Consider the following 27,026-nt stretch of genomic DNA (forward strand, 5'->3'; position numbering starts at 1 on the left):
CAGCAAGTCACTTAAGCAAACATTACTCTGAGGAAATTAGGCTGGGCTCTTCAATCGCTCACTTGACTGTACACGTAGTAACCGTATCGCTTTGCTCAAGAAATCTGGACAAAGCCTAAAATAATGGGGGACAAAGGCCCAAAAATAAGGATAGATTTTAAGCTTACATACAAACTTAGAAAGTTGCTAGAATAGCAACATTTGTGTTAGCATGCATTTTTCTGAAGGATATGAAGTCCAAAACTTAAATACATGCCATTATTTAGTAATTTCAATTCTCAGTGATTTGCTAGAAAATCACAAATTTTATGAGGAACAGACCAAAATTATGTGACAAAAATCTGGACATTTTGAGATGTGTGCTATTAACTACCAAAGAAAAGTATATCTATTCCAGTATTTAATACAGTATCTTTCTGCCTTAACACTGATATAGGATAAACTTTATCAAATTCTCCTGTAAAGTAGTACCCTCTCTCAAGACCTAAGCAAAAACAATGCTAATTTACTCCAAGTCATTGAAAACAGAATTATTAGGTTACTCATTTTTCTGAATTGAATATCACTGTTAAAATAAAAGACATGGTTATCATTACCAGTCACAACCAAAGCCACCTTTTTACCAAAATATTTGAATTACTAAGCAAACAGTGCTGTTTTCCTTAAAACATCCCCACTGTTGATAAAAAAAAATAAACACTATGACCTAAGAAGTCATTATGCCAATTGATTGTCAATGCCTAATTTTACCTTAGCCGGCTTTAAAGTTGGGAGTCATAGTTGTGATTAAGTGGTTAAGTGGTTAAGGTGGTGGAGGTTTCAGTCCTGCTGATTACAAGCCTTTGTTTTTATATAGTGGGGTTGGCATAATATTTAAGGTCTTTACCTTGCAGATACAAGGCACAAGATTTGATTTTGACCTTTGATTATTAGCTAGGCTTGTCTGTAGATTGATAGCCTGCTATTTAGCCATGAACCTGGAAAGAGCAAAGAAGACTGTATTGCAGAAAGCTGGATTCATTATAATAATGTAAATATATAAGTACACACATCAAACCTTTTAACATACTCATTAAACAGTTCAGTTTCTATTCTGATATACATGAAGTTAAGTACTTTTGTGGTGAACTTTAAAGTATGTGTTTTTCCAGGAGTAACACTGTACTCATAGGTTTGTATTAGGCTATCTGCACTTGTTGGTCATTTTAAGCTTAACAAAATTTCCCAACCCAAAGGGAAGAATTGTAGTGTATACCTTGTGTCTGGAAGGTAAACACCTTAACCATTATGCCAAATCCCAACCTCCCCATTCTAAATGCCATACTTTTTCTGAGTTTTAACTTATTGTTTGCACCTATTATATTAATTATTAACAGTATCTATTATATACTTAATATGTCTATTGGCCCTTGTATTTTTATTCATTTAAAATATTTCTTTCTTTAGTGTTTTATCTATATTCTGCTGTAGTATATAAACATTTCTTATATCGTCTATCAACTGAAGTGTCCATTGTCAAATATTGAGATTAGCTGTCATTTTCCATGGATTTGCATGTAACCTAGGTTCTGGCTGAAAATGTACCTTGGACTAGTCCTCCTAGCTGGTAAACAAATGTAAAATAAATAAACAAATAAATGAGTTCACGGAGTGAACTCACAATTGCTTATAGCAAATTCTGTTTAGAATGAAAACTTTTGTAAATCTTAGGGCTGTCAATTATAACCACTGCATGTCACATATAACCACTATTGCAGCTTTAGTCTTAAATGAGACTACTTAGGCATTATACTGTATTTAGCTGAAAATAGGTCAGCCACTTTTGGAACAGGCAAAAACCTGACAAATGCCCTACCCCTTTCCCCATCCATTGTCACACCCTTTTTAGGAAGTAAATGTGCATTGTTTCTATTTTGAAGTTAACAATTTCGAAGAGCAGTCAGTAATGTGCTAAATGGAACAGATGAGTAAATATATAATAATTTTCCTCTTGAACTGCAAAAGAAAATCCTGAACAAAGGCCTGCAACTTAACTACTTTTCTGGCTGGAGTTGGATAACTTCTAAGTATAGTGTAAAGCAAGGTCTGTGCCAAACATAAATGAGGGTGATTCGAGACAGAAAAGAAGCAGTCCTTTTACAGAAGGTAAAGAAGAAAACAGTGACTCAAACAAATCCCATTACATGTCAATGGCATGGGAATTCGCAGTTACTTCTTTATGTCTGGCATGAGTCATACAAAGCATTATGGGAAAGAGAAAGGGTTGAGGGAGAACAAGATCACGTTGATACATTAAACCCCATCGGTAGCCATGTTGTGGAAAACATGCTAAAATTACAAATAAAGCACTTTGTGTGATTTTCAGGTGTTAAAATAGGCCAGGAAAGAGTGGAAAAAAACAGATTTTTTTTTTAGTTCTAGGGTGGAGTTTTCTTTTAAGAGGGAATTTCTTGATATTTCCTATGTTTTTTTTTCAAGTTTTCACCTTTTCCAGTGGATAAAGATAGTACGTTTAGGTAATTAGAGTCATACAAGTGGAAGAGAAGATCAGTTAAAAAAAATTTAGTACATAGATGGAGGGTTTTAAGAATTATTATCTGACCCTCCCACAAAGTGGGGTGGTCCTAGTGGACTGTACTGAGCGTTATTAGCCTACTCTTCCCAGGCTGCTTGTAAGGTGGCCTATGTTGGACATATTTATGGTTATCTTAATGACATGGGATTGATGCTGTGATGTTTATTAAAAGCCAGATATCAAGAGTGCTGCTGCTCAGCAATGTTACAGAGATGATTATGCATAAAGTCTCCTTGGAGATCCTGCCTTGTACATATTTAATTGTGAATTACACTGTGGCAATACATAATTTGGCAGGATAATTGATTTTAAATACATGGCTGCTACCATTTCACTCCATTCTGGGGTCAGTGGAACTGAGAAGATATTGTGAACTGCAATAGGACGTCATGAGTGTTTTTTGGAAAAGGTAAATTATATATTTGACAGAAGGCAAATTATCAATAAAAAGCATGGTCACCTTGATGGTTGTTACTGACAGTATGGACAGAGCTACCTCCAGTCTCAGACAAAATTCCTCACAAGTGGCAACTCTAGATGAGCAGTATTACACACCAAGCACTATTTTAAGACAATGCACCTTGTGTAGCTTGTGTACAGGTGTACTTCCCTGTAATATCTGGCACATGTTCTGTAATGTAAATGCACTGTACACAGGCAGCATCTACTTAGAACTATTTTTAAACTGGAAAAAGCACAAGGCTCACTGACACTTCTTGCTATAATGAGTATTGAGATCTTCACTATGGGAACTTACCAGTACTGTAAGTACTTGCTTCAAAAAAGTGCTAAATCTGTGCACTGTAATTAGGCACATGCTATACAGTATACAATCATGTAGTCCAGGCAAGGTGTGCATTTGAAGGACAAGTTGCATGCAATGTTTTCCTCTGTTGCATATGAACATAGTGCACATAGCTCATGTGTTACATGTGTTAATTCTCTGTATGTAGCACATGAAAAGTTCTTTTCTCCAAGCCTCTGAGAATGTTTACTTGTGTTATCTATTTGGAGAATTTACCTGTAACTAGTTTATGTATATAGTTATGTGATACAAATCCCATGCACGTAAAATTGACACTGAAAATTGAGATTGCAAAAGTGTGATATGTCAGAAAAACATCAGGCATCAAAATGAGTACCAGACATTATTCTAACACTTCAAAATACATTTTTCAGGGAAAGGTCCTCTCTTGCACCCCCCCTTACAAGGGCACCCCTTACATTCATGATACTTGCATACATACTCAATCTGAAATAATTATCCCGGGTATACATGCTGCATTATGCCTACACATTTTGTTCATGTTAGTGTGACGAGCGGTGGTGCTCACTGAATATGGAAGCCGCTAAGTAACCTTATATGTTAAGCACTACCTGTGCTAGTGGCCATGTTGAGGTGCCAAGACGTTCGAGCACACAGTATAAACAACAGGTTGTAAATAAACTCAACTCCAGTAAGAGAGCACATCTAGACAACACAATACAAGGCAAGAGAAACTTGAAGTACATAATTAATAGGCAGAGGGAGCTTAACAAATAACGAATAGTTATATATAAGTAGATTAATGTGCAAACACCACTAATTAAACAATTATCGATTACTGCATAACTGTACAAGTAATCCTGCCCACTTAGGAACACATCTACATAATAAAAAGGAAATGTGACAAATGGATGTGAGAGGGACAAAGTTGCAGTGTGTAACAAAGTTATAGTAATGTTACAGTAATGTGATACATGTAAAATAACGTTAAATTAGAGAGGTGAGATAACAGCTGGCAAGGATACATTAGGGGATATTATATATACTGCAGGTAGTGCACATCAGTTGTGTATCCAGAAAGTTATATGTCGTAACAAGCATTATGCTGCTGCCCCCACCACCCACCTATCATTTCATATCATGCACTCAGCTCTCAAACTGTCGCTCTATTCACTTCCAAAAGGGACTTTTAGTTGTTAGTTGTTGGAACTTGTAACCATAAAAATGGCTGTTTTATAGGTAAATTGTCTTAGCAAAGCATGTGTTATCATCAGTGTCTGATGAAGGCTTGATATTATATAAGCCAAAACCAGTTTGGATAAATATATTTGATTTTATTCTGCCTCCACTGCCTGCTGGTCATTTTTATGATTAATTGAGTGCAATGGATTTTTTGAGTGTAATGAAGTATATAAAATGTGTGTCTTTCCTGCTGCGTCTGCTTCATCACATATGCTGAAATACAAAAGTCTGTCAAAGTACACATGTGAATGCAGAATAACATCATGTTGAACATTACATGTAGTCCTGAAGTGAGCCTTCTTAAACACATTAGCCGTACCTGTGTGACAGTATAGGAACATAAATCACAAACATGAGAAACATTAATGTGTATTAGTAAGAGAACTGTTGACAATTTACATTTCACATACTCAACTGTACTCTGACCTGTGATGAATGTTATTATCCTGCTTCCATAAGTCAGTAACTCCACTGCATGGACATTGGCAAAACTAAACTTCCAGAAGCTAATTCTATTACATTTTGACAAACAAGAACAAATGAGAAGAAGTGTCTCATGCCATTGATTGATTAATGTGCTTTGTGCAAAATGGTGTGCAACTACTACATCATTATACTGGGCATGCTCATATGGAAATACAGCTACAACTACAATAACATTAACTACTCACCACAAAACCACAAGAAACTTTTGTAACACAAGTCCATTCACGCTTTGTGATAATTGTGCAGCATGGCACACATCAAGAACTGATGGATAAGCCATTGCTTCATTTAAAGCCCTGCATTGTGAAAACAAAATAATCAAAGGTACACATAAATTTTTGAATAAAGTAATATAATACAGATCTGTATTTTAGGGAAGTAAATAATGCATGTGTGTATTCTTTGAAATACTCAGCAGTTGCAACTTGTACCAACCAAAGAACAAGCACAACTACCGAATGAACAGTTTTGAGACTATACGCTGTCTCAGCTAAATAAACCAGTACGAGTGAAACTGGACCCGGTCAAGTAGAAGAAAACTTTAATGTAACACACATAAAACTAAAAACATCGGTTAAGCGCTTTCATCTGTGTAATACAGACTTCATCAGAACACCAATTCAGTGCATCCATTAACAAATTTAAAAACTTTTTGGCGCCAAAACACTATGAGAATACTCTCATTTAAAGAGCCAGTATATAATAATTACAAAGCATACGTAAATACTTGATAAATAACAATCTGACAATTCAATCCATCTATTTAAAACATATATAAATATATAAATCTGAAATAATTAAAAATGTTTAAAATGTTTAAAATTATGTTATGGACTCAGCTAGTAATCCTACAAGAGTTGTAATACAGGTTTAATAGTAATAAACTCATTTATACCCGGGGATTTTGTGGCATTTGTTAACATTTGCCAAAAGCTTTCCCTTTTGCTCAACTGTGCCTTATAATTACCCCCCCGAGGCGAAATATGTACTTGATCTATTATTGCAAATTTAAACCTATGTGTCTCACCATACCTATCTATGTGCCTATATAATGCATTTTTAGTATCCTTAACATTAATCTTGTATAAATGTTCGTAAATACGCTTCTTAAACTGTCTCTCTGTTTTTCCTGTATAAAAGGCGGTACATGAACTACACTTAGCTAAATAAACTATATTTTTACTGTTACAATTTCCCTTTTTAAAAACCATATATGTCCTATTGATATCATCCAGTCTGATCCCTACTAATTCATTAATAGCGAAACATTGTTTGCACAACCCACATTTTTTGGTGTGTGTATTAATAGTCTTAACATTATCAATCGTTCTCTTTAATAAATTTTTAATATTCATACCCATTTTGAACACAAAACTAGGTTCCTTTCCAATTACATTCAATAATTCATCATCCAATACTAAATTATTCCAATGCTTTTTTATAATATTTTTAACATCTGTCACACACGGGGAATATGTTAATACACACACTCTATTGAATTCTTTTTGTTCAATATTTCTTCCACTTAATATATTAAATTCCTCATTACCAAGTATAGGAGGGTATTTTTTACCCCATTCTTTAATGACATAATGTGAAATATCATCTAATAAAGCCAGCGGATATCCTCTATTTATAAACATAGTTCTTATATTATTAATTTCACCTTTCATTTTATTATAATCTGAGGTCATTCTGGCTACTTGTATACATTGACCTTTATAGATGTTTTTAAGTATATGTCTAGGATGATTACTGGTGTAGTCAAGGTAACCATTCGAGAAAGTCTCCTTTCTAAATATTTCTGACTGAAAACCTGTTTCAGTGTGACTCACATAAGTATCTAAATAGGCAATACCTTCATGTTTAACATTATATGTGAATTTCAAAAAATCACTGGTAGTATTTATGTATTCCAAAAACTCAATAAGAGTATCCATGGGTCCATCCCATAATAGGAACATATCATCCAAAAATCTGGTGTAGTATGTAACATGTTGAAAATAACCACTATTAATGAGATATTGGTTTTCCCATTCAAGCATTACTAAGTTAGCGAAAATAGGGGCACAGGAAGCACCCATGGCCACCCCTCTTGTTTGTTTATAATACTCTCCCTCAAAGTAAATATAATTATATTCAAAGACCAGATTCATCATATCAATTATCAAATTAATACGATCCCAACTAGAATGGGAATATTTCCTCAGACTCTCACAAAATAATTCCAATCCCTGTTCCTTAGGAATACACGAAAATAAATCTACAACATCAATAGTGACATATATCAAATTACTTTTCCATTTATTCCTAGTTAGCTGGGACAGAAACATCCATGAATCCTTGACTACATGTGGGGTATTACAATAAATATGTTTAACCCATCTATCAATGGCAACTCCTATATTAAAGGTCTTGGACCTACTTCCTGATATAATAGGTCTAAATGGTGGGTTGTAAATATTCTTATGTACTTTTGGGATACCCACAATTGTAGCTAATATGGGGTTATCATTTTTCAAAAAATTATATGTGTCAACTGTGATCCTATGGTCTACTAAATATTCATCTAATGCTAAATCTATTTTGTAATAACCTATATTTATTTCATTACGGGAGACTACCTCATAATTCCCAGAGTCATTTTTATGTGGCAGAACAATTTAATTTATGTTCTGCCGTAGATTAAATTTAGCTATTTTGCATCAAAATAATAATAATAAAGTGTCGTTGAATCAAATGAGGAAAAAAAGTACATTTATTCCCCCACCACATAAAAATGTGCAAAATTTTGAGGAATCTGCAAGTTTAGATATTTATGAATATAACAAGTTCATAAAGAGAAGGAGATACACAGATAATTTGACTTATAAAGAGAGGAAATGTCTGACTGAATTGATAAATAATAAAGACATTAGAGTAATGAAGCCTGATAAAGGTGCAGGTATAGTATTGTACAACACTATTGATTATATTAATAAAGTCCAAAGTATATTAATTGACTCTGGGAATTATGAGGTAGTCTCCCGTAATGAAATAAATATAGGTTATTACAAAATAGATTTAGCATTAGATGAATATTTAGTAGACCATAGGATCACAGTTGACACATATAATTTTTTGAAAAATGATAACCCCATATTAGCCACAATTGTGGGTATCACAAAAGTACATAAGAATATTTACAACCCACCATTTAGACCTATTATATCAGGAAGTAGGTCCAAGACCTTTAATATAGGAGTTGCCATTGATAGATGGGTTAAACATATTTATTGTAATACCCCACATATAGTCAAGGATTCATGGATGTTTCTGTCCCAGCTAACTAGGAATAAATGGAAATGTAATTTGATATATGTCACTATTGATGTTGTAGATTTATTTTCATGTATTCCTAAGGAACAGGGATTGGAATTATTTTGTGAGAGTCTGAGGAAATATTCCCATTCTAGTTGGGATCGTATTAATTTGATAATAGATATGATGAGTCTGGTCTTGGAATATAATTATATTTACTTTGAGGGAGAGTATTATAAACAAACAAGAGGGGTGGCAATGGGTGTTTCCTGTGCCCCTATTTTAGCTAACTTAGTAATGCTTGAATGGGAAAACCAGTATCTCATTAATAGTGGTTATTTTCAACATGTTACATACTACACAAGAGTTTTGGATGATATGTTCCTATTATGGGATGGACCCATGGATACTCTTATTGAGTTTTTGGAATACATAAATACTACCAGTGATTTTTTGAAATTCACATATAATGTTAAACATGAAGGTATTGCCTATTTAGATACTTATGTGAGTCACACTGAAACAGGTTTTCAGTCAGAAATATTTAGAAAGGAAACTTTCTCGAATGGTTACCTTGACTACACCAGTAATCATCCTAGACATATACTTAAAAACATCTATAAAGGCCAATGTATATGAGTAGCCAGAATGACCTCAGATTATAATAAAATGAAAGGTGAAATTAATAATATAAGAACTATGTTTATAAATAGAGGATATCCGCTGGCTTTATTAGATGATATTTCACATTATGTCATTAAAGAATGGGGTAAAAAATACCCTCCTATACTTGGTATTGAGGAATTTAATATATTAAGTGGGAGAAATATTGAACAAAAAGAATTCAATAGAGTGTGTGTATTAACATATTCCCCGTGTGTGATAGATGTTAAAAATATTATAAAAAAGCATTGGAATAATTTAGTATTGGATGATGAATTATTGCATGTAATTGGAAAGGAACCTAGTTTTGTGTTCAAAATGGGTACGAATATTAAAAATCTATTAAATAGAATGATTGATAATGTTAAGACTATTAATACACACACCAAAAAATGTGGGTTGTGTAAACAATGTTTCGCTATCAATGAAGCAGTAGGGATCAGACTGGATGATATTAATAGGACATATATGGTTTTTAAAAAGGGAAATTGTAACAGTAAAAATATAGTTTATTTAGCTAAGTGTAGTTCATGTACCACCTTTTATATAGGAAAAACAGAGAGACAGTTTAAGAAGCGTATTTACGAACATTTATACAAGATTAATGTTAAGGATACTAAAAATGCATTATATAGGCACATAGATAGGTATGGTGAGACACATAGGTTTAAATTTGCAATAATAGATCAAGTACATATTTCGCCTCGGGGGGATAATTATAAGGCACAGTTAAGCAAAAGGGAAAGCTTTTGGCAAATGTTAACAAATGCTACAAAATCCCCGGGTATAAATGAGTTTATTACTATTAAACCTGTATTACAACTCTTGTAGGATTACTAGCTGAGTCCATAACATAATTTTAAACATTTTAAACATTTTTAATTATTTCAGATTTATATATTTATATATGTTTTAAATAGATGGATTGAATTGTCAGATTGTTATTTATCAAGTATTAACGTATGTTTTGTAATTATTATATACTGGCTCTTTAAATGAGAGTATTCTCATAGTGTTTTGGCGCCAAAAAGTTTTTAAATTTGTTAATGGATGCACTGAATTGGTGTTCTGATGAAGTCTGTATTACACAGATGAAAGCGCTTAGCCTATGTTTTTAGTTTTATGTGTGTTACATTAAAGTTTTCTTCTACTTGACCGGGTCCAGTTTCACTCGTACTGGTTTATTTAGCTGAGACAGCGTATAGTCTCAAAACTGTTTCTTCAGCAGTTGCAACTTGCCAGACTTGAACTCATACCTGAGGTGAAACCTCAGAGAGAGCTGTATCAACTATTGATGTTACAGAAAGAAGCAGATCTGAAGTGTTATGAAGATCACACTTGAAGGGCTACATCAGTATCCCATTGGAGTGGTTCTGGCTCCCCTGACATGGAGTCTGAGGCCTACAAAGATATCATCTTCTTGCTGTACCACTCCTGTCACAATTGTCTGACAGACATACCCTACCGGACTCAAACCACTGCCTATCATGCTTCACAAAGCTGTGGATTAACTGCATCTACCACAGGACAGATAATGGCAGGTGTCACAAAGAATACACTTCAAGGTGGGAAATAAAAAAGCCTTTTGATGGTCATGTATTGAACACAAATTATTCTGAGGGATCAAAATGATGTAGCAATGTTACTGTTCACACAAGTATGATTTAGTCATATCACTTCTCGTTTGGTAAGCCACTCTTGTCCGTCCATATTGTTTTGCACATTTACAGTCCCAGATCTGAACCATTGCCTATTTGAGTACACATGCTGTAGAAGTCAGTATTAGCTTAATGTGCTGCAGGAGAAATTTTGCTACAGCTGTGAGGCAAAGTCTATTTGAAGACATTATATCATCATAGTGCTGCAGAGCATATGTGTGGTCGATTGAAAGAGTGGTGTGATTTATCCTAAAATCTTGCATGATGGTAGGTGTACACAACCACTTGTATTGTGCAATCCAGTCATCCCTGTGACTGTAGAAGCACAGACATGCACGATACTTAGAGAATGTAATATTCAAACTAATGCGTAGCAAGCCTGCAAACTAGACGGTATTGTATAATTTCCTGATGCCACAGGAAAAGGCTTACTGCAAGGGTGAGGTAAATCACATTTTAACAAATGGGCTCATCAGTGTTTAATAAAGCAGTTGTCTGGGCTAAAATGGACAGAAAGTAGTGAAAAAGCCCTCTCCAGCTATATATCTACACACCAGATCTGTGTGTGATGCCATTCCTAACTCCATGTACATTGACATGCACACTGACACAACGGAGTCTATGGATTAATGTCTGGATTTGAACCGACTACTTAACTAAGATCATATGCCTAGAGGACTTTGCATAAATAACAAGTGCCACATGAGAATTTTGATTGTGACTGTGAGATAGTGCACATTTGCTAGGATGACATCGCCATTATCTTGCTATGGTAAAAAGGGCTAACAATGATGGGAGAACCCTCTCCCACTATAAAGCTACATATCAGATCTGTGGGTGAAACCATTCTACCTAGCATTATAGAGGCATACATACTCAGAGTAGCCAGTCATTGCTGGATTCAAACTGCCTACCTATCTAGTTACACAAGTTAGAGAACACAGTATCAACCACAAGCACCACAGGAAAAAATTTAATATAAGTGTGAGGTACACCATATTTGGAATGTTGGATTCAAACCACCTACCTATTAAGTTGCAAGTGGTGCAGAAGAAGTCTGACTTTAAGTGTGGGATACTGCACTTGTCTAAGGATGACCACATCTGTGTGTTGCACAGAAGATAGTGCGCATTACAAGTTTGGATGAAATATCTTGACAAGTAGAAAAAACAGTGTGTTGATCACAAGTAACTACATATTGCTAGGATAAGTTATATAGCTTTTTATTAATGAACATTGTGGTGGTGTGAGCTGTAGCTTTTTCAAATTATGGTGTATTAACCATGTCAGTGATGAATGACAATCACAGTTATGAAACACTGGATTGACAACCAAGAATTCCTGACTGTTCAGCTCAGGATGATTGTATGCAAATCTTTTTCATTTGGTGTGTCAGGGTCAATATTCCCTCATGCTTGCACAATGTCTATAAAAAAATGTACAGTTTAAACATATGAAAGTATATTACTTAATACCACTCAACAAGTATGTGTGCAAAGGTCCCACACCATTGTATACATTTTCGAGACAGTCACCAAGGCCATTGATGAGGGAAAGGCAGTCCATACAGCCTACCTCGACCTGGCAAAGGCCTTCGACACAATACCCCACTTAGGTATCATCGAAAAACTCATCAGCTTGAATGTAAACCCATACATCACAAGATGGGTTGCAAACTGGCTAAGTGACAGAACCCACAGGGTCAGAGTTGCTGGAGCCATGTCAGACTCAAAGCCTGTCACAAGTGGTGTCCCACAGGGCTCAGTCCTGGGTCCACTCTTGTTCGGCATCTACTTTTCTGAAGTACAAGCAAACACAGGAGGGTTATGGCTGACAAAGTTTGCAGATGACTGCAAACTGGGCCATAGTTGAAAACACATCTGACACAGATATCCTCCAGAAGGGCCTCACAGAAATGGATAACTGGTGCCAGAGCCATGGCCTGAAGTTAAACGCCAAAAATGCATAGTCATACCCTTCGGGAAAAACAAGGTTACCCCTAGCTACCATATAGGTGGCAATCCACTGAGCACAGAAAAGTCATTAGGGATCTGGGGACCCAAGTTGACAGTAGCCTTCGCTTGACACTCATGTTGCTAAAGTAGTTAGGAAAACCTTCTATATCGCCCACCTGATCATGAAGGGATTCACATCTAGATCAAGGGAGGTCATCGTCCCCTGTACTCATCACTCATTAGACCTATGATTGAGTACAATGCCCGTTCGAATGTATCTGACCAGACACCTGATGCAGCTTGAAAGGCCCCAAAAGTTCCTCACCAAAAGGATAAAGGGTCTCAAAATATGTCTTATGCTGCCCGACTGAAAGAACTCCAGCTCTATTCAGTCTCATACCGCTTGCTCAGAGGTGACCTGTGCCTGACATATAAGGCCATGTCAAACCCAGATTTGATGAATATGCTTCACCTCAAAAATCTAGATCCCTCAGAACCACAAGGGCGGAGACTTAAACCTTGACACGGTTATAAATAGAACGTGCTGGAGGGACAGATTCATCACCCAGAGACTCCCTATGCTGTGGAACAAAATCCCGGTACATGTGAGGCAGAGCACCTCGCTGGCCTTGTTCAAGAGGAATCTTGACCAATGGATGGGAGATCGCAGATATACCCCAGGGATTACTTCAGTGTCACTGCTTGACAGAGGCACAGAAAAATGATAGGCATAGTTTTTATTCAAACTAAAGGGGTGGCGAAAGCCACATAACTATGGGCTAGGCTTATAAATGCCCTTGGGCAGATAGCCTAGTATGAACCTATGAACCTATGAACCTATTTGTTAGTGTACTGTGCTGGAGTGCAAAGATAATTTACAGTATGTAGTGTTTAGACAGAATCACAGTGAAATCATTTATCTTGTGTACAATAGTCCATTACAACATATACTAGTAATACAAGAAAATGACATTACTTTAGTTTTGTCAAAACCTCTTCCTGAAGGGCACCACTTATAAGCTAATTTGTGTGACTGATGGCAACTTATTAGCTCATGCCTAAATATTATATTGATAATACAGGTGTGTACATAGATTGTACTCATATCTGATTGACTGTCCCCAGATTTAAGATTGTTACCCCATAAATCCTTGGTTTGACCAAATGTATTGTGCTTATTGCTGGGAAAGTATGAGCAGGTTTGGGATTATTATGAACCACATAAGGGGCCAAGCTGGGTACTGCTGGTGGAATAGCATATGCATCCTTAATTTTACACAGCAAAATTTAAAGAAAATTATAATTTCGTAATGTTATACCTGATGCTGGATTCAAACAGCTGCCAATATCCAGTCTAAAGATGTAATCATTAGCTGATGATGCTACAAAGGAAGTCAAATGTTATATAGTAAAACACACAGACAATCATGAAGGGACTATGCAAACAGTATGAAACAAGGAAGTATGTGTGCAGCATACCTCATAACACTAATGACAACTGAAACATCCCATGTGATGTACATTCAACCCTACAGCCTGTTCAACATATATGGATATGGATAATAAGATATAAGCTGTTAAAATGTTTTTAGTCCCTTTAGTTTTATACACAGGTCAGGCATATTTTTATCAACCATAGGAGAAGTTGTGGATAGCAATTAATAAAGAGCTGAGTGATTTTATCTGGGAGGGGAAGATGGCAAGAGTCCAGTGGGATAAGCTGATTCTTCCAGCAGAACTGCGTGGATTGGGTTTACTCAATCTGAAGGGGTATTTCAGAGCTACATATTTAAGACTCCTATACGTAGCACAAGCAGAAAACTATATTTCAAAGTGGAAAGGTATGATGATGAAACAGAGGAGAACCTCAAGAAACAATGAGAGACTGGGATTTTGGATGCAGGCCTTTAAGGAAAATAACAATAATCATGCAGAATATTATATCCATAAAGTAGCAGAAAGTATTCTAAGAACTAATCTAAGGTGGGATTGGCAAAAGGAGATTCTATCAATAGCGATGACTGCAATTAAGGACATACACAATAGGCAGGAGGGGGCTGGAATTTATTGGAGAAAACTGGCAAAAGAGCCAAGGTATTGGGAGCAAATAACTAGAGAATAGGAAGAAAACTAGAATTTATTTGGACTGCAGGTTAGAGATTGCCTTCCCTATCTGAGACTGATATCAGAGAAAAGGTAAACAGAAAGAAATAGGGGGGGGGTCCTTAATGAAAGACCAGCACTGGTAGAGTTTTTAGCAGAATCTAGAATAGAAGCTGCCATTAAAAATGATTAATTAGTAGAACATATAAAATATTGCATGATCAGAGCAGGTTAGAAAGGATTGGGAAGAGAGACTGGAGTCTACTCAGACTGTCTCAAAAAACCCCAGCCTTACTCCATCACATATCGCCTACTCAGAGGCATCTCTGCCTAACATACAAAGCTATGTCAAACCCAGAGCTGCTAGACATGCTTCACTTAAAGAAATCCCAATCCCTCTGATCTACATGCTCTAGGGACCTAAACCTTGTCACCACAATAAACAGAACATGCTGGAGGGATAGATTCCTGTTCCAGAGACTTCCCATATTCTGGAACAAACTACCTATCTATATCAAACAAAGCTCCTCATTAGCACTCTTCAAGAAAAATCTTGATGACTGGATGGGAAATTCACCCCGGGATCACCTCTGTGGCTCTGCTTGACAGGGGCACAGGAAAATAATTTTCTTGGGTGGCGAAGGCCAGGGTACCTTTTTGGCTAGGCTTGTATAGTCCCTAGGGTCGATAGCCTAGTACCTACCTTTGAACCTATGAACCTATGGATAAACAATTCACAAAGAAACATTGGGAGGATATATGTATGTTTCCCAAATATGCAGCAAAATCTAGAAGATTTAGGATTTTTGATGGGAAATGTTTGCATAGATATTTCAATACCCCAGGTAGACTCCAGAGAATTTTTCCTCAGGCAGACAGCAAATGTTGGAAGTGTGATGGGGAAGAAAGAGGTATCTGGGAACATATTTTCTGGGTGTGTAGTAATTTGGCATACTCTAAGTATTCCCTAGTTGGAGATGCTGGGTGGGCAGATTGGTCTCATGAGGGAGATGATTTTTCAAAGCTATGATACAGAATTGGAATTGCCTAGGCATGGTAAGGCCTTGCTGTGTCTAATAATGGTGGCTGCCAAAAAACAAATTACTAGAAAATGGAAATCAAAATCTAAACCAACTATACTAGAAGGAGTGAATATAGTAACAAAGATAAAACAACTGGGATTGAGATCTTTAGAAAAGGGTAGGAGAAAACTACATAAGAAAAATGGAATTGTGGGAACAATACATACAAGGGAGGAAAGAAGTTTAAAAGGTGGCAGGACTTAAATGAGCTATGCAATGTCTGAAAAAGATTGGGAAGATTATAAGTGATGTATAATGTTTGCAACTGGGAGTGTGTCAGTAAGGTTTGTAATGTAAAATGCTTGCAACTGGGATTGTATCAGTGTGGTTTGTTTTCATTTATATAAATGTGTGATTGCCTATGTAGTAAGTGATGGTTTAATAAAGATGTATCTTGTTTAAAAAAAACAGGACTTGAATAATTTATGTAATGTTGCTTAGGTTATATAATATATGGCAATATATTTGAAGTAAATGTTTATTATGTTAATTATACTGTGACTACCTTTATATGAATGTAAATTTGAGTATGTCACAAGTGATAATTCAATAACAGTGTTTGGAAATAAAACATATGATAATAATCATCTCTCACAGTGCTATCAGTCTGTCTTTCCACAGTGCAGTGAGGCTAATCACAGTAGTGCATGGGGCAGCAGACTAATATATGTTAAGGCAAAAACTGACCAGTTTTTGCCATAGGTTGTGAATTGCCATTCACTGTAAGATGCAATTTCTACTCGATACCAGGCATCATGCAAAATACTGAGTGTGATGTTGCCTCTCTGAACCAGTAATCAAGGATCCTGAATTCTGACCACTGACACTGGAGTACACTTAGAATAAAAATAGATACACAAAGTATTTCCAGATGCAGCTCTCTGCATCAAGCACAATTTCCTTTAAGAGCACACAGGGAACACACTCAGTCTGGGAGCTGGTTTTCTCTCTGTCTCTTGCACCTGGCCCCCAGTAAGACTCCCCACTAGCACAGCTGTAGAGTTTTTTCTGTGAAACCAGTGCTCTGTGTCCCTACTCTAAGCACAGCTGACACACACACTCTTTGAGATTTGATTTTCACACACACACACACACACACACACACACACACACACACACACACACACACACACACACACACACACACACACACACACACACACACACACACACACACACACACACAGACACACACACACACACACACACACACACACACACACACACACACACACACTCACACCTGGTGAAGGCTGACGCACACACACACACACACACACACACACACACACACACACACACACACACACACACACACACACACACACACACACCTGGTAAAGGCTGACACAGATTTACTAGCTATAACCCCTTATACCCAGACTATAAGGTAGTTACACTGCCATCAGACCCTCCAAAGCCAGCTGCTCTAAGGGTCTTACAGGGGTACCCAATTATACTGGGTGAAATTAATATTACTATAAATGACAGTGTTTGACCAATGTGGTAAGGCTTCTTTCAGGAGTGGCCACAGAGTCACCAAATAGATATAAGTACTCTCAAGGGTTAAAAATATTCTCTAAAGGACTGGCCACAATGACAAGTGTAAATATGTTTAATAATAAATAATAAAAGAAAGTGAAAATACAGAATATCTATTTACAATAAACACCAGAGTTTCAATCATAAGAAATATTAAAATAACACAGATGATTATATTCGCACAGATACAGTAAAACAGTACTTAACTAATCTCACTCTATTTCTTGACTGATCTAAAGAATTACTATTCCCTGGTGACTTACTAGAGCAAGGCAAGATAAAGTAGGGGAGGGGTTCTTCTTTGTCAGGTTCCCAAAACAGATTGCCATGATACTTCAGTCTCATCTAGTATTAAAACATAATTTCAGTCTTGTATTACAGAATGACATCACACACATCTGGTCATCTGATGTCTAGTTCCCATACTACCCCCTTACTAGAAACTGAACCAGAATCTCATACATATGTGTTACCATACACACAAATTGAGCTTTGCTAAGATGTGTATAGCACCTGAAAGCCAAAAGACCATTTCAGCACTTCCACCCTTCCAGGGTAGCAATTAGTTCACTGCTATGGACAATACAACAAGGATTCCTAGTCCTTGTTTTCACAGATGTTTAATTTTTGGTTGCAATCAGAACTATAATATACAATCTTTATGGCCTACCGGGTAATTTAATTTCAAACTATTTTTCAGAGTTGGCTGGACTGAGATTAACCTCTTCTCTTTCAGTATCCTCTGTTAAAACATATACATTTAATCAGTTACAATACAGTCAGGACCCACTTTTAGTATCTTTTTAACATAAGCAACTTTGCAAATACATTTTTCAATTTTCAACACAAGCATCTGTCCAAATCAGTTTGATATACAAATGACATATAATTACATTCCATTTCCCTGCTAGAAAACCTGCATTTGCAAGGTTTTTGTGCAAGTATACAGCTCAGCAAGCTCCTGCCTTGTACCCTGCAGAGTTCTACAGCAGCAGAGAGACAAAAGAGAGACTTTGGAGTGATTAAGTATCATTTTTCTGCATTTTCTTGTTGCCTTTAGCTAATTCTGCCTAAAACACTGATTTTCTAGAGTTTCTGTGATTTAAAAAGCTTGTTTCAGCTACATATTGTACTTATTTTACTTCCTACACTTTAACAAAGTCATTTTTGTGTTTAAATTACCTGTTTACATGTTGTAGGCTACACACTCAAGTGTGATAGCCATTTCTGTGCATTTAAAGTGTTTTTTGATTTTATCTGCTTTATTTTCTGAAAAAAAAAAACAAAACAATATACTTGTTTTCCCACCTTTCTAAGCTAGTTTAGTCCAGTTTTCAGGTTAGTGCTGAATTCAGGGCTGTGTTACAAGTTTCTGTGTTTGCCCATACCTTACGTGGATAGAAGGAAGTTTCTCTTCACTGCGAGAGAGGGTGCTTTGAGCAGCCTATCTGTCCCTGGAGGAGTGGTTTCAGCCCAGAAATTAGTAGTTTATTGGCGATTTTGGGCTAATTTTTATCTCTTTCATTTCCCTGCTATAAAACCCGCATTTGTGTGGTCTTGCACACCAGGCAGTGCCGGTTAGCCAGGGTATAACTATTCCCGGCTCCACAAAGTCTACTCTTCAATTTTTCCCTTGGAACTAGACAAACTTTCAACTGAAGCACTCAAATCATACACGTCTTATCCCTGCACTAGACTAAAACTCATAGCAAGCACTAATAAACCTTAGCACTAGACCCCCCCCATACTGTAGAGAAGGACAAGGCTCTCTATTCGATCTTACCAGCCAATCAGTAAAACAGTTCACTGTACCTATCCAGGCATGTGCAAAGGGCAGTTTCAGGTGTATGCGCCAGTCCAACTGGTGAATCTGGACATTTAAAGGCAATGTTACAATTGCCTCATGTACACAGACAACCCTCTACTCCTTCCACCAAACACTAATACATGCAAGAGATACAATTATACAGCCAAACTGGAGGCTAAGTTCTCTCAACCCAAGACTAGACCAGGCAGTCAAGAGGAGAGGGGAATTACTTGCATCATACCACCAGTCTCACATAGACCTATGAAACCAGCACTGGCAAAAAACACACATAAATACACAAAAACATACTCGGAAGCTGTAAATAAAAATCTGCAAAAGCAACAGAGACCTCCAAAGCAGACATCCAAGCAACCTCCACCCTCAACACAAACCATGAAACACATACTTCACAAAACTAGTGTGCCACACAATCACAGCCCTTAAGGCAAAATAACATACCCAACACACTAGTAATAGGTGACTCTATAATCAGGCACACTGACGTCCCACTCACTAGGCTGAACAAGGAGAAGGTTACTGTTAGTTGCCTGTCGGGTGCCAGGATCTGCCACATAACACAAGCACTCAAGTCACTCCAGAACAAGTACAAATATGACTCTGTCATTGTCCATGTTGGTGTGAATGACCTGAGCTGTACCTCCCTGGACTACATGAAAAGAGACATGGAGGAGCTCTCTGATCACATAGCCCAGGCTGGTATGACCCTGACCCTAAGTAGCATCCTGCCCTCACCAAGAATGATAACACGGTATAGAGAAAAAAATTATCAATTTCAACAATTGGCTAAGCTTCTAGTGTAATTCAAAGGGGATCCAGTGTCTGTCAGCCTAGGATGACATGCTCGACAAGCCACGCTGCTTTTCTAGAGATGGCTTGCACCTGTCACCCTTAGGCTTTTGAATACTGGCCAAGGCTCTTGCCACCCCCATAGTGCCTTTTTTAGGCAAGGCTCAAAAGACAAACCCACCACCATAAATAGCACAAGTAACAAAAAACTGAGGGTAATGCTGCTCAATTCCAGAAGTCTAAACCTCAAAATGCACACACTTGAGGCACTCCTCAGCATGGAGAAAATCGATATATGTGCAGTAACAGAAACCTGGTTTAAGGCTCCAGAGAGCACCCCAACACTACCTGGCTACAACTCATGCCATACATTTCGGCCACAAAACCCGGACCGAAATACAAAAGGCGGAGGAGTATCCATATTCATCAAGGATACCCACACCTCCAGGTTAGTGGCACAGCACGATGCTTCAGAGATCATCCACGTGCAACTAACAATGGGCAAAACTGCTATTCAAATTATAGCTTGCTACAGATCACCCACCATGTCCCAGGCCCCCCACTCCGCATTCCTGGAAACACTGGGAAACATAAAGGTCCTACCAAACACCCTGATATTGGGTGATTTCAATTATCCAAACATTAACTGGGAGAACTACTTAAGTATGAACTCCCTGGCCCAACATTTCTTAGAATTTATAAACTCAAACACCCTGGATCAACTGGTTAACACCCCCACCAGAGGTGACAACATATTGGACCTGGTCATCACCAGCATGAACGACCGGTGTTCCACACTGGAGGTCAACCCCTTGCTGGTTAGATCTGACCATAAACTAATCACTCTGGATATCCACATTCCGCCACCACCCCCGGTCAAAGAAACCACTGTGAAAAACTTTTCAAAAACAAACTTCACATTACTTAAGACAGAGGTGGGAAGTTTCAAAGCCCCCATGCAAAAGGATAATGCTGTCCAAGCTGCAAAATCCTTTGCTAATGCACTCTATGGGAACCTACAAGAATGCATGGATCGTGCTATCCCAAACAAAACCAAGACTCACTCCTCCAAGAAAAAGAAACCAGTCTGGTGGACCCCTGCCATAAACAAGCTATACAATAGAAGGAGGAAACTAGTACAGAAAAGAGTAAAATCCCAAGAAGGGAAGACATCCCTGATTAGTATCAGCAAGAAACTACGTTCCCTCATAAAATCATCCAAGACTAGCTTCGAAAGAAAAATTGTCATGGACTCCAAAGATAACCACAAGGCATTCTTTAGCTATGTCAAGAATCTAAGTGGCAATTCTCAGATCTGCTCGGAGTTAGTGCAGAATGGCACAAAATACACTGAACCGACCGATATAGCCAACATCCTGGCAGACAGGTTCAGTGCAAACTTCACCCCCTCTCACCCCCAAAAGGGCCCATAATATACCAGAAGAATGTAGTGCCCCTGAAATCACAGACACTCAGGTTAAAACAGCCCTTTCCAAAGCCAAAAACACAGCATCAATGGGACCTGACGGTGTCCTAGGCTGCGTCCTACATGAACTCAAAGATGAACTAACCCCTCACCTAAACACACTGTTTAAACTCAGACTCTCCACAGGCTACGTGCCCACAGAGTGGCGCATAGCAATGGTTATTCCGCTCTATAAAGGTGGAGCCACGACAGGCCCTGGGAACTATTGCCCTATAAGCCTGACTAGCTTGGTCTGCAAAGCTATGGAGCGCATCATCATGGATCTCATTAACAGAGACATTGGAAACCTCCAAACACTGGACCCAACCCAGTTTGGCTTTGTTAAGGGCAGATCATGCCTCCTAAACCTGGTGGACTTCTTTGAGACAGTTACCAAGGCTATAGATGAGGGAAAGGTGGTCCACACAGCCTACCTAGACCTCACAAAGGCCTTTGACACTGTTCCCCACTGAGGTATTATAGACAAGCTCACCAGCTTGAACATAAACCCCTACGTCGCGAGATGGGTTGTCAACTGGCTCACGGACAGAACCCACTTGGTAAGAGTTGCAGGAGCTAGGTCTGACTCTAAACCTGTTACAAGTGGCATTCCCCAGGGCTCAGTCCTAGGACCCCTCCTGTTCGGCATATACTTCTCAGAGGTACAGGCAAGCACAGGAGGACTATGGCTCACCAAGTTCACAGACAACTGCAAACTAGGGGCTATTATTGACTCTCCAGCTGACACAGACATCCTCCAAAAGGGTCTCACTGAGACAGATACCTGGTGTCAAAACCATGGTCTCAAGCTAAATGCTAAAAAGTGCATTGTCATCCCTTTTGGAAAAAACAAAGTGCCCACAAACTAGCACATAGGTGGTAGCCCCCTAAATATGGAAGACGTAATAAGGGATCTGGGGACCCAAGTAGATAGTAACTTCTCCTTTGATAATCACATTGCCAAAGTGGTTAGAAGATCCTTCTATGTGGCCCACCTAATCACAAAAGTGTTTGCATCCAGATCGAAAGAGGTCATTGGGCCCCTTTACACATCACTCATCAGACCCATCATAGAGTACAATGCCCCATTTGGGATGTACCTTACAAGACACCTGCAACAAATGGAAAGACCACAGAAGGTCCTCACCAAGAGGATCACTGGCCTCAAGCAGATGCCTTATGCAGCTCGACTGAAGAAACTCCAGCTGTACTAGGTTGCATATCGCCTTCTCAGAGGTGATCTCTGCCTGACATACAAGGCCATGTCCAACCCAGAATTGATGGACATGTTCCACCTAAAGAAAACCATATCCCCTCGAGCCACACGCTCAAGGGATCTAAACCTCACCACAACAATAAATAGGTTGTGCTGGAGGGATAGATTCCTGTCCCAGAGACTTCCCCATTGTCTGGAACAAGATTCCAATCTACATTAGGCAGAGCTCCTCGCTAACCCTCTTCAAGAGAAACCTTGACGAGTGGATGGGAAACAGAAAGTTTACCCCTGGGTTCACTTCAGTGGCTCTGCTGGACAGAGGCACAAGGAACTAATCTAAGGGGATGGCGAAAGCCAACACATTCCGGCTAGGCTTATAAATGCCTTCGGGCAGATAGCCTAGTACCTACCTATGAACCTATGAACCTATGAACTTACAACACTCCAGCTAGCTATGCTGGCATTTGCTACACATCCCCTACCAGGTAATTTAATTTCAAACTATTTTTCAGAGTTGGCTGGACTGAGATTAACCTCTTCTCTTTCAGTATCCTCTGTTAAAACATACACATTTAATCAGTTACAATACAGTCAGGACCCACTTTTAGTATATTTATAACACAAGCAACTTTGCAAATACATTTTTTAATTTTCAACATAAGCATCTGCCCAAATCAGTTTGATATACAAATGACATATAATTACTTACAACACTCCAGCTAGCTATGCTGGCATTTGTTACACATCCCCTGCCCTACTTCTCCTGGCATAGCTGGCAATACCTCACATTGTCACATCTCTTCCTATTTTTAAGACTCATGTTAGTTTCTCAAGTGAGCCTGAAGAAGCAGTTTACCTTCATAACAATGGAACACAGTAGTGCGAGTGCTCATATGAGCAAATCGTAACCACGAAACTTAAAACCGTGACAGTTGTAAATGTTCAAAAATTAGCAAATCGAAAAGCCGATTTGCTGATTTTCAAACATTAATGTCGAAAAAAAAAATAGATAAAGTGTAATGCAGGGGGAAAGCCCCCCTGCACCCCACCCCCCTACTTTATTATTATAACTCCGAGATCACACTACAGTGGGGAAAGAAACCATTTCCTGATCCCCACTATAGTGCAATCTGCCCGAGAATGTCGAATGTGCAATGAGCAAATCTTACTGTGCATTCGCTCATTGCACATTCAAACCTTTTTCCATTCGGCATTTGCAAACTTTGCAAACTGCCTTTCGGAAAATTGCTGTTCACCCTTGTGCACTACAAACATGTAAAGGTAAATCTGAAGAAACATTGTTTGAGAGAAATGAGCCTATCTGGAATACATTAACCCATACTCTTTCTTGAGATCCCATCTGCATTGGCATTGCTAACCCCACTATGGTGCTGCACTGTTATATCATATGCCTGCAACCCTAGGCTCTACCTTAATAACTTGGCATTTTGGTGGCTGGCTCATTGTAGCCATGTTAAGGGATTGTGGTCTGTAACTACAGTGAATTTCCTTCCATAGAGATAGGGTTCAAGTTTCTGCAGTGCCCATACTGTGGCTAGACGTTTTTTTCTATGGCTGCATGACATTCCTCCCTGGATTGGAGTCTATGGCTGAAATATATAACTGAGTGCTTTTCTCCCTGGGAGGAAACCTGACTGAGTACAGCCCCCACCCCATGGTTTGAAGCATCCACCTGCACAACAAATTATTTGTTGTAATTTGGACTGGCTAACACAGGAGGTCTTCCCAAAGCCCTGTTAAGCTTTTGGAATGCCTGCTCACGGGCTGGGGTTCACACTACCTTGTCTGGCCTGTTTTTCCTCATAACGTCTGAGAGGGAAGCAGCTATGGTGCTGTAATTGAGAGTGAACTTTCTATAGTATCCAGCTGTCCCCAAGAATGCCCTCACCTGCTTTTTGGTAACAGGGGCAGGCCATGCCTGAATAGCTTCCACTTTGGCAGGTTATGGCCTAATCTTACCACTCTCTACTCTATGTCCCAGGTAGGCGACCTCTGTCATACCCACCTGACACTTACTGGGCTTAATGGTCAACCCTGCCCTTTGTACTCTGCCCAGGATCTCCCTGACATGTTGAAGGTGCTCATGCCAGAAAAAGCTGTAAATGGCAATATCATTCAGGTAAACAAGGGCATAATCTCCTGCTCCTGCTAGGATGCAATCTGCCAGCCTCTGAAAGGCTGCTGGGGCATTTTTCATCCCAAAGGGCATATTTGTGAACTCATATAATCCAAAAGGAGTCCCAAAAGCTGACCTCTCTCTAGTGGTAGGAATCAAGGGCACCTGCCAGTAGCCCTTGGTCAGATCAATAGTCATAAGATACTTAGCCCCATCCAGCTGCTCTAAGGCTTCATCTGTCCTAGGCATGGGGTAAGCATCTGACTCTGTATGACTATTTAGTTTTCTGTAGTCCACACAGAACCTGGTGCTACCATCTTTCTTTGGTACCAGCACCACTGGGGAGGCCCAGGCACTGCTGGACTCCTGGATTACCCTAAGTTCCAACATTTCCTGTATCTTCTCTGTGGTTCCCTATTAGATGACCGAAGACGCATTCTTTCAAATGCATCTTGGTCAAACTCAAAAGCCTGAAACGGCAAAATATCGAAGTGGCCTTTAAGCAAATTCTTTCCCTAAGAAAGAATTCACTTGGAAAGAATTTGCTTGGCTGCTTCATTACTTTACCATTTTCGGCACTGTAGTGCTTTCTCAGAGTTGGCATATTTAAGTAGGGGGGGTGTGGGGGGTGAAGCCCCCCACTTAATGTAATGTTTAAAGTGTTTTTTTTTTTTTTTTTTTTTTGTTGGAACAGTGATTTTTTCCCTAGGAAAAAAAATCGCTGTTCTGATAGTTCGAAATTGTAAGCTTTCATTTACATAGGGTTGATTAATCACCGTTCACTTTTTTAAGCATTTGGTGATCTAATATAGAGCGTTCTCTGTCAGGGTCTGTCTGACTCACTCAGGCATGCTGTAAGGGAACTGCTCGAAAGGCCTTTGGGGTCTTGTATCTACATGGTGCTACACCAGATGGGTACTCCGAGGTTTCCCAGTGAACATGCCCCCAGACTCATGTAACATTACTCAGATTTCTCGAACCTGGATAGGGGTATAGCTGCTGGGACATTGCTACACCTTCCATTGAGGTGTCAGTCCAAGCCTTAATGAGGAGATCAGTCATCAGATCCCCCTCAGACTCCTCCTGCTATCCACTACAAATACTCAGCATCAAGGCCTCCCTATCACGGTAAGGCTTCATCATGTTAACATGGTACATTTTGTGCCCCTGCCTCCTGCCTAGCAGTTTTATCATGTAGTTAACATCACTTACCTTTCTTAGCACTTTGAATTGTCTCTACCAAGCTGCCTGCAGCTTATTGTGTCTGACAGGGATGAGAACCATAACCTGCTGTCCCACAACATACTCTCAGGCTTGAGTATTCCTGTCATATCAGACCTTTTCTGCTGGTTGGGCTCCTGCCAGGTTCTCCTAGGCCAAGCCCATGAGCTCCTTAAGTCTTGCCCTGAGGTTTAGGACATATGTCACAACAGACTCCTTGTGGGATTCACACTCACCCTCCCACTCACCATGAATCAAATATAAAGGTCCCCTCACCTTATGCCCATACAGCAACTCAAAGGGTGAAAAACCTGTGGATTCCTGGGGTAACTCTCTGTATGCAAACAGCAGATGGGGCAAGTATTTGTCCCACTCTCTCTTATACTGGTCTGCAAATGCCTGTAGCACGGTCTTTAGTGTAGAGTTTAACCTCTCCACAAGATCATTAGTCTGGAGGTGGTAGAGGATGTTTTTTAGGTGCTTCACCCCACAGCACTCCCACAGACAAGCCAGTAGATCTGACATGAAATCAGTTAGTATTTCTCAGGGGAAACCAACCCAGCAGAATATCTCTAACAAAACATTTGCCACCTTCTCTGCCTCAATGGAGGACAGAGCCACTGCCTCAGGGTATCTAGGAGCATAGTCTATTATCACCAGGCTATACTTTTACCCTGTGGAACTTGGGGTGCTCAGAGGCCCCACAATATTCAAAGCTAACCTCTGAAATGGCTTCTCTGTTACAGACAAAGGCAACAAAGGAGCTTTGACCTTGTCTCCTGCCTTGCCTACCTTTTTGTTACTGCTCACAGGTCCTGCAGCACCCTGTTAAGTCCCTTGTAATTCCATACCAATAAAAGTTCTAGATAATACGTCTCTTGATATACTTTATGCCCATGTGACCTGCAAAAGGAATGTCATGGGCTATGGTTAGAAATGCCAGATGGTAGGCTCTAGGCACTACCAACTGACGTACTACTTCACCATCTAGCTCTCCCTCA

This window comes from Protopterus annectens, chromosome 2.part2 (genome assembly GCF_019279795.1).
Source record: "Protopterus annectens isolate FY-2018-M chromosome 2.part2, PAN1.0, whole genome shotgun sequence".
In the NCBI taxonomy this organism is placed as follows: Eukaryota; Metazoa; Chordata; order Ceratodontiformes; family Protopteridae; genus Protopterus; species Protopterus annectens.